The sequence below is a fragment of the Arachis hypogaea genome, chromosome 15 (genome assembly GCF_003086295.3).
Source record: "Arachis hypogaea cultivar Tifrunner chromosome 15, arahy.Tifrunner.gnm2.J5K5, whole genome shotgun sequence".
Classification (NCBI taxonomy): Eukaryota; Viridiplantae; Streptophyta; class Magnoliopsida; order Fabales; family Fabaceae; genus Arachis; species Arachis hypogaea.
Genome location: NC_092050.1, coordinates 146,191,991 through 146,202,672, shown reverse-complemented (window position 1 = coordinate 146,202,672; position 10,682 = coordinate 146,191,991). Strand labels below are relative to the sequence as shown.

The following is a 10,682-nucleotide window of genomic DNA, read 5'->3' as shown; positions in this document are numbered from 1 at the left end:
CTTTTTCAATTAACCACTTAACTTTTTGATTGATTCTTATCTTTTTCAAAACTACCTAACTAATTCTCTCTCTCTCTCTCTCTCTCTAATTTTCGAAAATTTCTTCCCTCTTTTTCAAAATTCCCTTTTTTTTAACTGATTGTTTTAATTTTTAATTTAATTTGATTTCAATTTTAATTTTTGAAATTTAACTTTAAATTTTATTTTTTAATTTAATTAATTTTTGAAATTCCCTCTCTCTCATCTCCTTCTATTTATTTATTCATCTACTAATACTTCTCTTCCACCCAAAATTCGAACCCCATCTTCCTCTCCGTGTTCGAATTTTACCTCTTCTCCTTCTTACATTCTTCTCTTCTTATACTTGCCTAAGGAATCTCTATACTGTGACATAAAGGATTCCATATTTTCTTTTCTATTTTCTTCTTTTTCATATGAGCAGGAACAAGGATAAGAACTTCCTTGTTGAGGCTGATCCTGAACCTGAAAAGACTCTGAAGAGGAAGCTAAGGGAAGCTAAAGCACAACTCTCTGGAGAAAATCTGACAGAAATTTTTGAAAAAGAAGGAGACATAGCCGAAAATAATAACAATGCAAGGAAGATGCTTGGTGACTTTACTGCACCAAATTCCAATTTGCATGGAAGAAGCATCTCAATTCCTGCCATTGGAGCAAACAACTTTGAGCTTAAAGACCTCAATTAGTTTCTCTGATGCAACAGAACTGCAAGTTTCATGGACTTCCACTGAAGATCTTTTTCAGTTCTTAACTGAGTTCTTGCAGATCTATGATACTGTTAAGACCAATGGGGTTGATCCCGAGGTCTACAGGCTTATGCTTTTCCCATTTGCTGTAAGAGACAGAGCTAGAATATGGTTGGACTCTCAACCTAAGGATAGCCTGAACTCTTGGGATAAGCTGGTCACGGCTTTCTTAGCCAAGTTCTTTCCTCCTCAAAAGCTTAGTAAGCTTAGAGTGGATGTTCAAACCTTCAAACAAAAAGAAGGTGAATCCCTCTATGAAGCTTGGGAGAGATACAAGGAACTGACCAAAAAGTGTCCTTCTGACATGCTTTCAGAATGGACCATCCTGGATATATTCTATGATGGTCTGTCTAAGCTATCAAAGATGTCACTGGACCATTCTGCAGGTGGATCCATTCACCTAAAGAAAACGCCTGCAAAAGCTCAAGAACTCATTGACATGGTTGCAAATAACCAGTTCATGTACACTCCTAAAAGAAATCCTGTGAATAATGGGACGCCTATGAGGAAGGGAGTTCTTGAAATTGATACTCTGAATGCCATATTGGCTCAGAATAAAATATTGACTCAGCAAGTCAATATGACCTCTCAGAGTCTGAATGGATTGAAGGAATCATCCAACAGTACTAAAGAGGCATCTTCTGAAGAAGAAGCTTATGATCCTGAGAACCCTGCAATAGCAGAGGTGAATTACATGGGTGAACCCTATGGAAACACCTATAATCTCTCATAGAGGAATCATCCAAATTTCTCATGGAATGATCAACAAAAGCCTCAACAAGGCTTTAATAATGGTGGAAGAAATAGGTTTAGCAATAGCAAGCCTTTTTCATCATCCACTCAGCAACAGACAAAGAATTCTGAGCAGAATCCATCTAGCTTAGCAAATATAGTTTCTGATCTATCTAAGGCCATTTTAAGTTTCATGAATGAAACAAGGTCCTCCATTAGAAATTTGGAGGCACAAGTGGGCCAGCTGAATAAAAGAGTCACTGAAACTCCTCCTAGTACTCTTCCAAGCAATACAGAAAAGAATCCAAAAAGAGAGTGCAAGGCCATTGATTTAACCATCATGTCCGAACCTACAAGGGAGGGAGAGGACGTGAATCCCAGTGAGGAAGACCTCCTGGGACGTCCAGTGATCAACAAGGAGTTTCTCTCTGAGGAACCAAAGGAATCTGAGGCTCATCTAGAGACCATAGAGATTCCATTGAACTTCCTTATGCCATTCATGAGCTCTGATGAGTATTCTTCTTCTGAAGAGAATGAAGATGTCACTGAAGAGCAAGTTGCCATGTACCTTGGTGCAATCATGAAGCTGAATGCCAAATTATTTGGTAATGAGACTTGGGAAGATGAACCTCCCTTGCTCATCAATAAACTGAGTGATCTGGATCAACTGACATTGCCTCAGAAGAAACAGGATCCTGGAAAGTTCTTAATACCTTGTACCATAGGCACCATGACCTTCGAGAAGCTATGTGACCTTGGGTCAGGGATAAACCTCATGCCACTCTCTGTAATGGAGAAACTGGGAATCTTTGAGGTGCAAGCTGCCAGAATCTCATTAGAGATGGCAGACAACTCAAGAAAATAGGCTTATAGACAAGTAGAGGACGTGCTAGTAAAGGTTAAAGGCTTTTATATCCCTGCTGATTTCATAATCCTAGATACTGGAAAGGATGAGGATGAATTCATCATCCTTGGAAGACCCTTCCTAGCCACAGCAAGAGCTGTGATTGATGTGGACAAAGAAGAATTGATCCTTCAACTGAATGAGGACAACCTTGTGTTTAAAACTCAAGGATCTCCTTCTGTAACCATGGAGAGGAAGCATGAAAAGCTTCTCTCACTGCAGAGTCAACCAAAGCCCCCAAAGTCAAACTCTAAGTTTGGTGTTGGGAGGCTACAACCAAACTCTAAGTTTGGTGTTAAACCCCCACATTCAAACTCTAAGTTTGGTGTTGGGAGGTTCCAACAATGCTCTGAACATCTGTGAGGCTCCATGAGAGCTCACTGTCAAGCTATTGACATTAAAGAAGCGCTTGTTGGGAGGCAACCCAATGTTATCTAATTATATTTATTTATTTTCTATTGTTATTTCGTGTTTTATTAGGTTGATGATCATATGGAGTCACAAAAAACTACTGAAAAATCAAAAACAAAATGAAAAACAACAGAAAAAAATAGCACACCCTGGAGGAGAGCAGTCTGGCGTTTAAACGCCAGAAACAAGTATCTGTCTAGCGTTTAACGCCAGAAACAGGCACCAAGCTGGCGTTTAATGCCAGAAACCAGTATCTACCTGGCGTTAAACGCCAGAACAGAGCATGGAAGTGGCGTTTAACGCCAGAAACAAGCAGCAGTCTGGCGTTAAATGCCAGGATTGCATGTATAGGGCGTTTTACACGTCTAAAAGGTGCAAGGATGAAAAACCCTTGACACCTCAGGATCTGTGGACCCCACAGGATCACCACAGGATCTGTGGATCCCATAGGATTCCCTCAGGATCTGTGGACCCCACAGGACCCCACCTACCCTTCTTCTCTCCTCTTCACACATTTTCATGACTCTCTTCCCCAAATACCCTTCACCAATCAACTCAATTACTCTTCCCCATCACCTCTTCACCATTCACATCCATCCTCTCTTCCTTAAAAACCCCACCTACCTTCAAATTCAAACTAATTTCCCTCCCAAACCCAACCCTAATGGCCGAAACTTCACCCTCCCCCCACTCCTATATAAACCCCTCATTCCTTCTTCATTTTTACACAACACAACCCTGAATTCACCCTTGGCCGAAAATACCTCACCCTCCATCTCCTCTATTTTCTTCTTCTTCTACTATTTTTCTTTCTTCTTTTGCTCGGGGACGAGCAAATATTTTAAGTTTGGTGTGGTAAAAAGCATAGCTTTTTGTTTTTCCATAACCATTAATGGCACCTAAGGCCAGAGAAACCTCTAGAAAGAGGAAAGGAAAGGAAATTGCTTCCACCTCTGAGTCATGGGAGATGGAGAGATTCATCTCAAAGGTCTATCAAGACCACTTCTATGAATTTGTGGCCAAGAAGAAAGTGATCCCTGAGTTTCCTTTCAAGCTCAAAAAGAATGAGTATCCGGAGATCCGACTTGAGATCCAAAGAAGAGGTTGGGAAGTTCTCACCAACCCCATTCAACAAGTCAGGATCCTAATGGTTCAAGAGTTCTATGAAAACGCATAGATCACTAGGATCCATGATCAAAGTGTGAACCCGAATCCAAAGCATTGGCTTACTATGGTTCGGGGAAAATACTTAGATTTAAGTCCAGAAAATATAAGGCCGGCGTTCAACTTGCCAATGATGGAAGAGAATGCACGCCCCTACACAAGAAGGGTCAACTTTGATCAAAGGTTGGACCAAGTCCTCATAGACATATGTGAGAAAGGAGCTCAATGGAAAATTGACTCAAGAGGCAAGCCGGTTCAACTAAGAAGGCATGACCTCAAACCAGTGGCTAGGGGATGGTTAGAGTTCATTCAACACTCAATCATTTCTACTAGCAACCGGTCTGAAGTTACTATAGACCGGGCCATCATGATCCATAGTATCATGATTGGAGAGGAGGTGGAAGTTCATGAGATTATACCTCAAGAACTCTACAAGGTGGCTGACAAATCCTCCACTTTGGCAAGGTTAGCCTTTCCTCACCTCATCTGTCACCTCTACAATTCGGCTGGAATTGACATAGAGGGAGACATCCTTATTGAAGAGGATAAGCCCATCACTAAGAAAAGGATGGAGCAAACAAGAGATCATGAACCTCAACATGAGCATGAGGAGATTCCTCACCATGAAATCCCTGAGATGCCTCAAGGGATGCACTTTCCTCCACAGAATTATTGGGAGCAAATCAACACCTCCATAGGAGAATTAAGTTCCAACATGGGACAACTAAGGGTGGAGCACCAAGAGCACTCCATCATCCTCCATGAAATTAGAGAAGATCAAAGAGATATGAGGAAGGAGCAAGAAAGACAAGGAAGAGACATAGAGGAGCTCAAGAGCACCATTGGTTCTTCAAGAAGAGGAAGACGCCACCCTCACTAAGGTGGACTCATTCCTTAATCTCCTTGTTTATTTATTTTCCTGTTTTTCGATTTTTGAGCTTTATGTTTATTTATATTTGTGTCTTATTACATGATCATTAGTGTCTAAGTGTCTATGCCTTAAAGTTATGAATATGAATCCATCACCTCTCTTGAATGAAAAATGTTTTAATTACAAGAGAACAAGAAGTACATGGTTTCAAATTCATCCTTGAAACTAGTTTAATTATTTTGATGTGGTGGCAACACTTTTTGTTTTCTGAATGAATACTTGAACAGTGCATATGTCTTTTGAAGTTGTTGTTTATGAATGTTAAATATATTGGCTCTTGAAAGAATGATGAAAAAAGAGAAATGTTATTTGATAATCTGAAAAATCATAAAAATGATTCTTGAAGTAAGAAAAAGCAGTGAATACAAAAGCTTGCAGGAAAAAAAAAAGAGAAAAGAAAAATGGCGGAAAAAAAAAGAGAAGAAAAAGAAAAAGCAAGCAGAAAAAGCCAAAAACTCTTTAAACCAAAAGGCAAGAGCAAAAATTCAATAGCCCTTAAAACCAAAAGGCAAGGGTAATAAAAAGGATCCAAGGCTTTGAGCATCAGTGGATAGGAGGGCCTAAAGGAATAAAATCCTGGCCTAAGCGGCTAAACCAAGCTGTCCCTAACCATGTGCTTGTGGCGTGAAGGTGTCAAGTGAAAACTTGAGACTGAGCGGTTAAAGTCAAGGTCCAAAGCAAAAACAGAGTGTGCTTAAGAACCTTGGACACCTCTAATTGGGGACTTTAGCAAAGCTGAGTCACAATCTGAAAAGGTTCACCCAGTTATATGTCTGTGGCATTTATGTATCCGGTGGTAATATTGGAAAACAAAGTGCTTAGGGCCACGGCCAAGACTCATAAAGTAGCTGTGTTCAAGAATCAACATACTGAACTAGGAGAATCAATAACACTATCTGAATTCTAAGTTCCTATAAATGCCAATCATTCTGAACCTCAATGGATAAAGTGAGATGCCAAAACTATTCAAGAGGCAAAAAGCTACAAGTCCCGCTCATCTGATTGGAGCTAAGTTTCATTGATATTTAGGAATTTATAGTATATTCTCTTCTTTTTATCCTATTTGATTTTCAGTTGCTTGGGGACAAGCAACAATTTAAGTTTGGTGTTGTGATGAGCGGATAATTTATACGCTTTTTGGCATAGTTTTTAGTATGATTTAGTTAGTTTTAGTATATTTTTATTAGTTTTTAATTAAAATTCACATTTCTAGACTTTACTATAAGTTTGTGTATTTTTCTGTGATTTCAGATATTTTCTGGCTGAAATTGAGGGACCTGAGCAAAAATCAGATTCAGAGGTTGAAGAAGGACTGCAGATGCTGTTGGATTCTGACCTCCCTGCACTCAAAGTAGATTTTCAGGAGCTACAGAACTCTAAATGGCACGATCTCAATTGCGTTGGAAAGTAGACATCCAGGGCTTTCCAATAATATATAATAGTCCATACTTTTCTCGAGTTTATATGATGCAAACTAGCGTTGAACGCCAGTTCCATGCTGCATTCTGGAGTCAAAAGCCAAAAACAGGTTGCAAAGTGGAGTTAAACGCCAGAAACAGGTTACAAAGTGGCGTTCAACTCCAAGAGAAGTCTCTACATGTGTAAAGCTCAATGCTCAGCCCAAGCACACACCAAGTGGGCCCCAGAAGTGGATTTTTACATCATTTACTTATTTCTGTAAACCCTAGTAACTAGTTTAGCATAAATAGGACTTTTTACTATTGTATTTACATCCGGGAGTTTTATTTTCGGATCATTTGAGGAGGTTGGTTCTTCTGGTTCCCCCTCTAGGGCCGAGACCAATGAACTCCATTATCACTTATGTATTTTCAACGGTAGAGTTTCTACACTCCATAGATTAAGGTGTGGAGCTCTGCTGTTACTCATGAATTAATACAAAGTACTATTGTTTTTCTATTCAATTCAAGCTTATTCCTTCTCTAAGATATCCATTCGCACCCAAGAACATGATGAATGTGATGATTATGTGACGCTCATCATCATTCTCACCTATGAATGCGTGCCTGACAAACACTTTTGTTTTACATGCAAACAAGCTAGAATGAGTATCTCTTAGATATCTAATACAGAGGACCGAGTCTGAGATATTAGAGTCTTCGTGGTATAAGTTAGAACCCATGGATGGCCATTCTTGAGATCCGAAAAGTCTAAACCTTGTCTGTGGTATTCCGAGTAGGATCTGGGAAGGGATGGCTGTGACGAGCTTCAAACTCACGAGTGCTGGACGTAGTGACAGACGCAAAAGGATAGTAAATCCTATTCCAGTATGATCGAGAACTGACAGATGATTAGCCATGCAGTGACAGCGCATTGGACCATTTTCACAGAGAGGATGGGATGTAGCCATTGACAACGGTGATGCCCTACATAAAGCTTGCCATGGAAGGGAGTAGGAATGATTGGATGAAGACAGCAGGAAAGCAGAGGTTCAGAGGAACGAAAGCATCTCTATACGCTTATCTGAATTTCTCACCAATGAATTACATAAGTATCTCTATCCTAGTTTATGTTTTATTTATTTTTTAATTATTAAAACTCTATAACCTTTTGAATCCGCCTGACTGAGATTTACAAGGTGACCATAGCTTGCTTCAAGCCGACAATCTCCGTGGGATCGACCCTTACTCACGTAAGGTTTATTACTTGGACGACCCAGTGCACTTGCTGGTTAGTTGTATCGAAATTGTGAAAAAGAAATAAAATTATGAACGTGCGTATTAAGTTTTTAGCGCCGTTACCAAGGAATGAACGATCACGATTTCGTGCACCAATGACCGACCCCGAAACCATGTAAATTTGCAATCGGTAAGCGGAAGATCCACTAAGTGCATGTCTTGAACCCAACTCTTGAATTCTTCTGCAGACGGTGGTAAACTCACGGCACCTTTCCGTTCCTCCACATTGACTATCTCATTGAAGTCTCCCATAAAACAGCATGGGACCTGACACAACCCTGCCATATAACTCAACTCCTCCCACACATGACTCTTCTCTTTCCTACTATGCGCACCATAGACTAAGAAAACAGCACAGTGGAAGCTATTATTTAGCAAGACACCTTCAACACATAACCATCTTGCCCCCCTTATAGCAATTATTCATTTTAAAAAAAATTTCATCCCACATCAGCAAAAGACCACCGGATGCACCATCCGATCCTACAAATTCCCAGCCTGCCCCAACAGACCCCCAAATCCTTCCAACGTCAAGACTCGTCACCACTTGTCTCTTTGTCTCAATCAAACCTACCATACTCAAGTTATGTTTAATTTTTAATTCCTTCACCATTCTCATCCTTCCGTCACTGAAGAGACGGAAGATTGATGGTTTAGAAGTTATAGTAAACTCTCGTTGCAAGTATAGTTACTAAACCAAACAATCAACCTTTCTTACAAACGTTTTGGTTGTCACAAGTAACAAACCCCTTTAAAATTGATAACCGGGTATTTAAACCTCGAGTCGTCTTCTCAAGGAATTGCAGGGAAGTATGTTCTTATTATTGGTTATGAGTTTGTAAATTGGGGTTTTGAAAGTAAGGAAGCAGTATGTTGAATGATAATAAGAATAAAATAAATAACTATAAAATAGACTCTTGGCAAGGTATGAAAACTGAAAGTCCTATCCTGGTTATCCTTATCAATTATAATGAGAATTGGATTTTTCTCCCACTTTGTTAACCTCTAACTATGAAGGTAAGTTAAGTGGATGAATTAATTCTGATTCCTCAAGTCCTAGTCTATCCTTGGGAAAGGCTAGAGTTAGTGGAACTTAATTTAATTCTTGAAGAATTCCAATTTTCAATTAACAATGAGTTTGATAACTCAAGAGTCTCCAATGACTCAACCAAAGCCAAAAGGGAAAAATCCAAATTATTTATATTATAAATAAAAGAGAGTAATCATAAATCTGAAATACCTCAAATTGCATTAAGTAAAGAAAAATCAATCTAAACATAAAGAGTTTATAAACTAAATTGATAAAATAAATAAAAGGAACATTGAACCTGTGATGAAGAAGAAATAATTCTAAATCCTAAAACTAAATCCTAAGAGAGAGGAGAGAACCTTTCTCTCTAAAAACTACATCTAATCCTAAAATTGTGAATGTGAAAGCTTCTTCATATATGGATGCATTTCCCCACTTTATAGCCTCTAATCTGTGTTTTATGGGCCGCAAACTGGGTCGAAAACAGCCCAGAAATCGCTGGAGATGAAATCTGCCACGCTGGTTTTTTGTCACTGCAACGCGTCCGCGTGGATCACGCGACTGCGTTGCCTAGCGTCAGGGCAACTATGGCATATTATATATCAAATCGAAGCTCCGGACGTTAACTTTCTAACGCAATTGGAACTGCGCCATTTGAACCTCTGTAGCTAAAGTTATAGCAGTTTGAGTGCGAAGAGGTCAAGCTGGACAGCTTAGCAATTTCTCCAACTTCTTGTATTCCTTCCACTTTTGCATGCTTCCTTTCCATCCTCTGAGCCATTCCTTTCCTATAAGCTCTGAAATCACTTAACACACATATCAAGGCATCTAATGGTAATAAGAGAGGATTAATATTAGCAAATTAAGACCAAAGAAAACATGTTTTCAATCATAGCACAAAATCAGGAAGGAAAATGTAAAACCATGCAAATAGTATGAATAAGTGGGTAAAGAGTTGATAAAATCAACTCAATTGAGCACAAGATAAACCATAAAATAGTGGTTTATCAACCTCTCCACACTTAAACATTAGCATGTCCTCATGCTAAGCTTAAGAGAAGCTATAAAGAAGTGAAGAGGAATGATAGAATGTATGAAATGCAACCTATCTGTATGAATGCTACTACATGCAAAATGTTTCTACCTACTTGGTTAAAAGTAAATAAGCTCTTCAAGACAAACATAAATCAGATTTCACTAATTCAAATCATACAATAAAAGACAAGTAAACTTGTAAGAAGATAGCTCATGAAAGCAGGAAACATAGAATCAAGCATTGAACCCTTACTGGTAGTGTATATGCACTCTAATCACTCAAGTGTATAGGGTAATTCACTCTACTCTTATCTAATCATGCTTTCTAAACTTTGTTCTTCATCTAACCAATCAACAAATATTTAATGTACCAATGCAAACATCATGAGGTCTTTTCAAGGTTGTAATGGGGCTAAGGTAAGGGTAAGGGTATATATATGGCTAAGTGAGCTATAAATTGAATCTTTAATTAACCTAAGCTTTCACCTAATATACATATACTCTATATAACTCTAGAATCATGCCTAGCTACCCATAGTCTTCACTTTTGCATTAGATACTCATGTATCAATTTTTCTTTAATTTTATCACATATGCATTGATCTTTTATTAACTTAACATTGGGGTAATTTTATCCCCTTATTTATTTATTTATATTATATATATATATATATATATATATATATATATATATATATATTCTCTTTTTTTTTCTTTTTTTTATAGAGACATAAAAACTAAAATAACATATCAATGCATATGAAATTTTTAATTTTCTATTTTACCTGAGTAGGTACCCAAATTTTCCAATATTCAAAATTAGAAACATGATACATTCCCTTATTAACCCAAATTCCCACAGTTTCCCCACACTTAATTGTTGCACAATCCCTATCTTAAGCTAACCAAAGATTCAATTGGGATATTTAATTGTTTTTCTGCTTAAGGCTAGTGATGTGGTAAAATACAAAACAAAATGGGGATTAAAAGGCTCAAAGTGGCTGACAAGGGTGAT

The 10,682-nt window shown here is 38.4% G+C and overlaps 1 non-coding gene across 1 annotated transcript; it reads right to left on the bottom strand.

The window, feature by feature from the left end:
* Window positions 1–966: 966 nt before the first annotated feature.
* On the bottom strand, window positions 967–1,074 carry LOC112753638 (small nucleolar RNA R71). Its single transcript, XR_003178013.1, has one exon. It is a non-coding gene; the product is annotated as a small nucleolar RNA R71 (small nucleolar RNA).
* Between the last annotated feature and the right edge of the window lie 9,608 nt (window positions 1,075–10,682).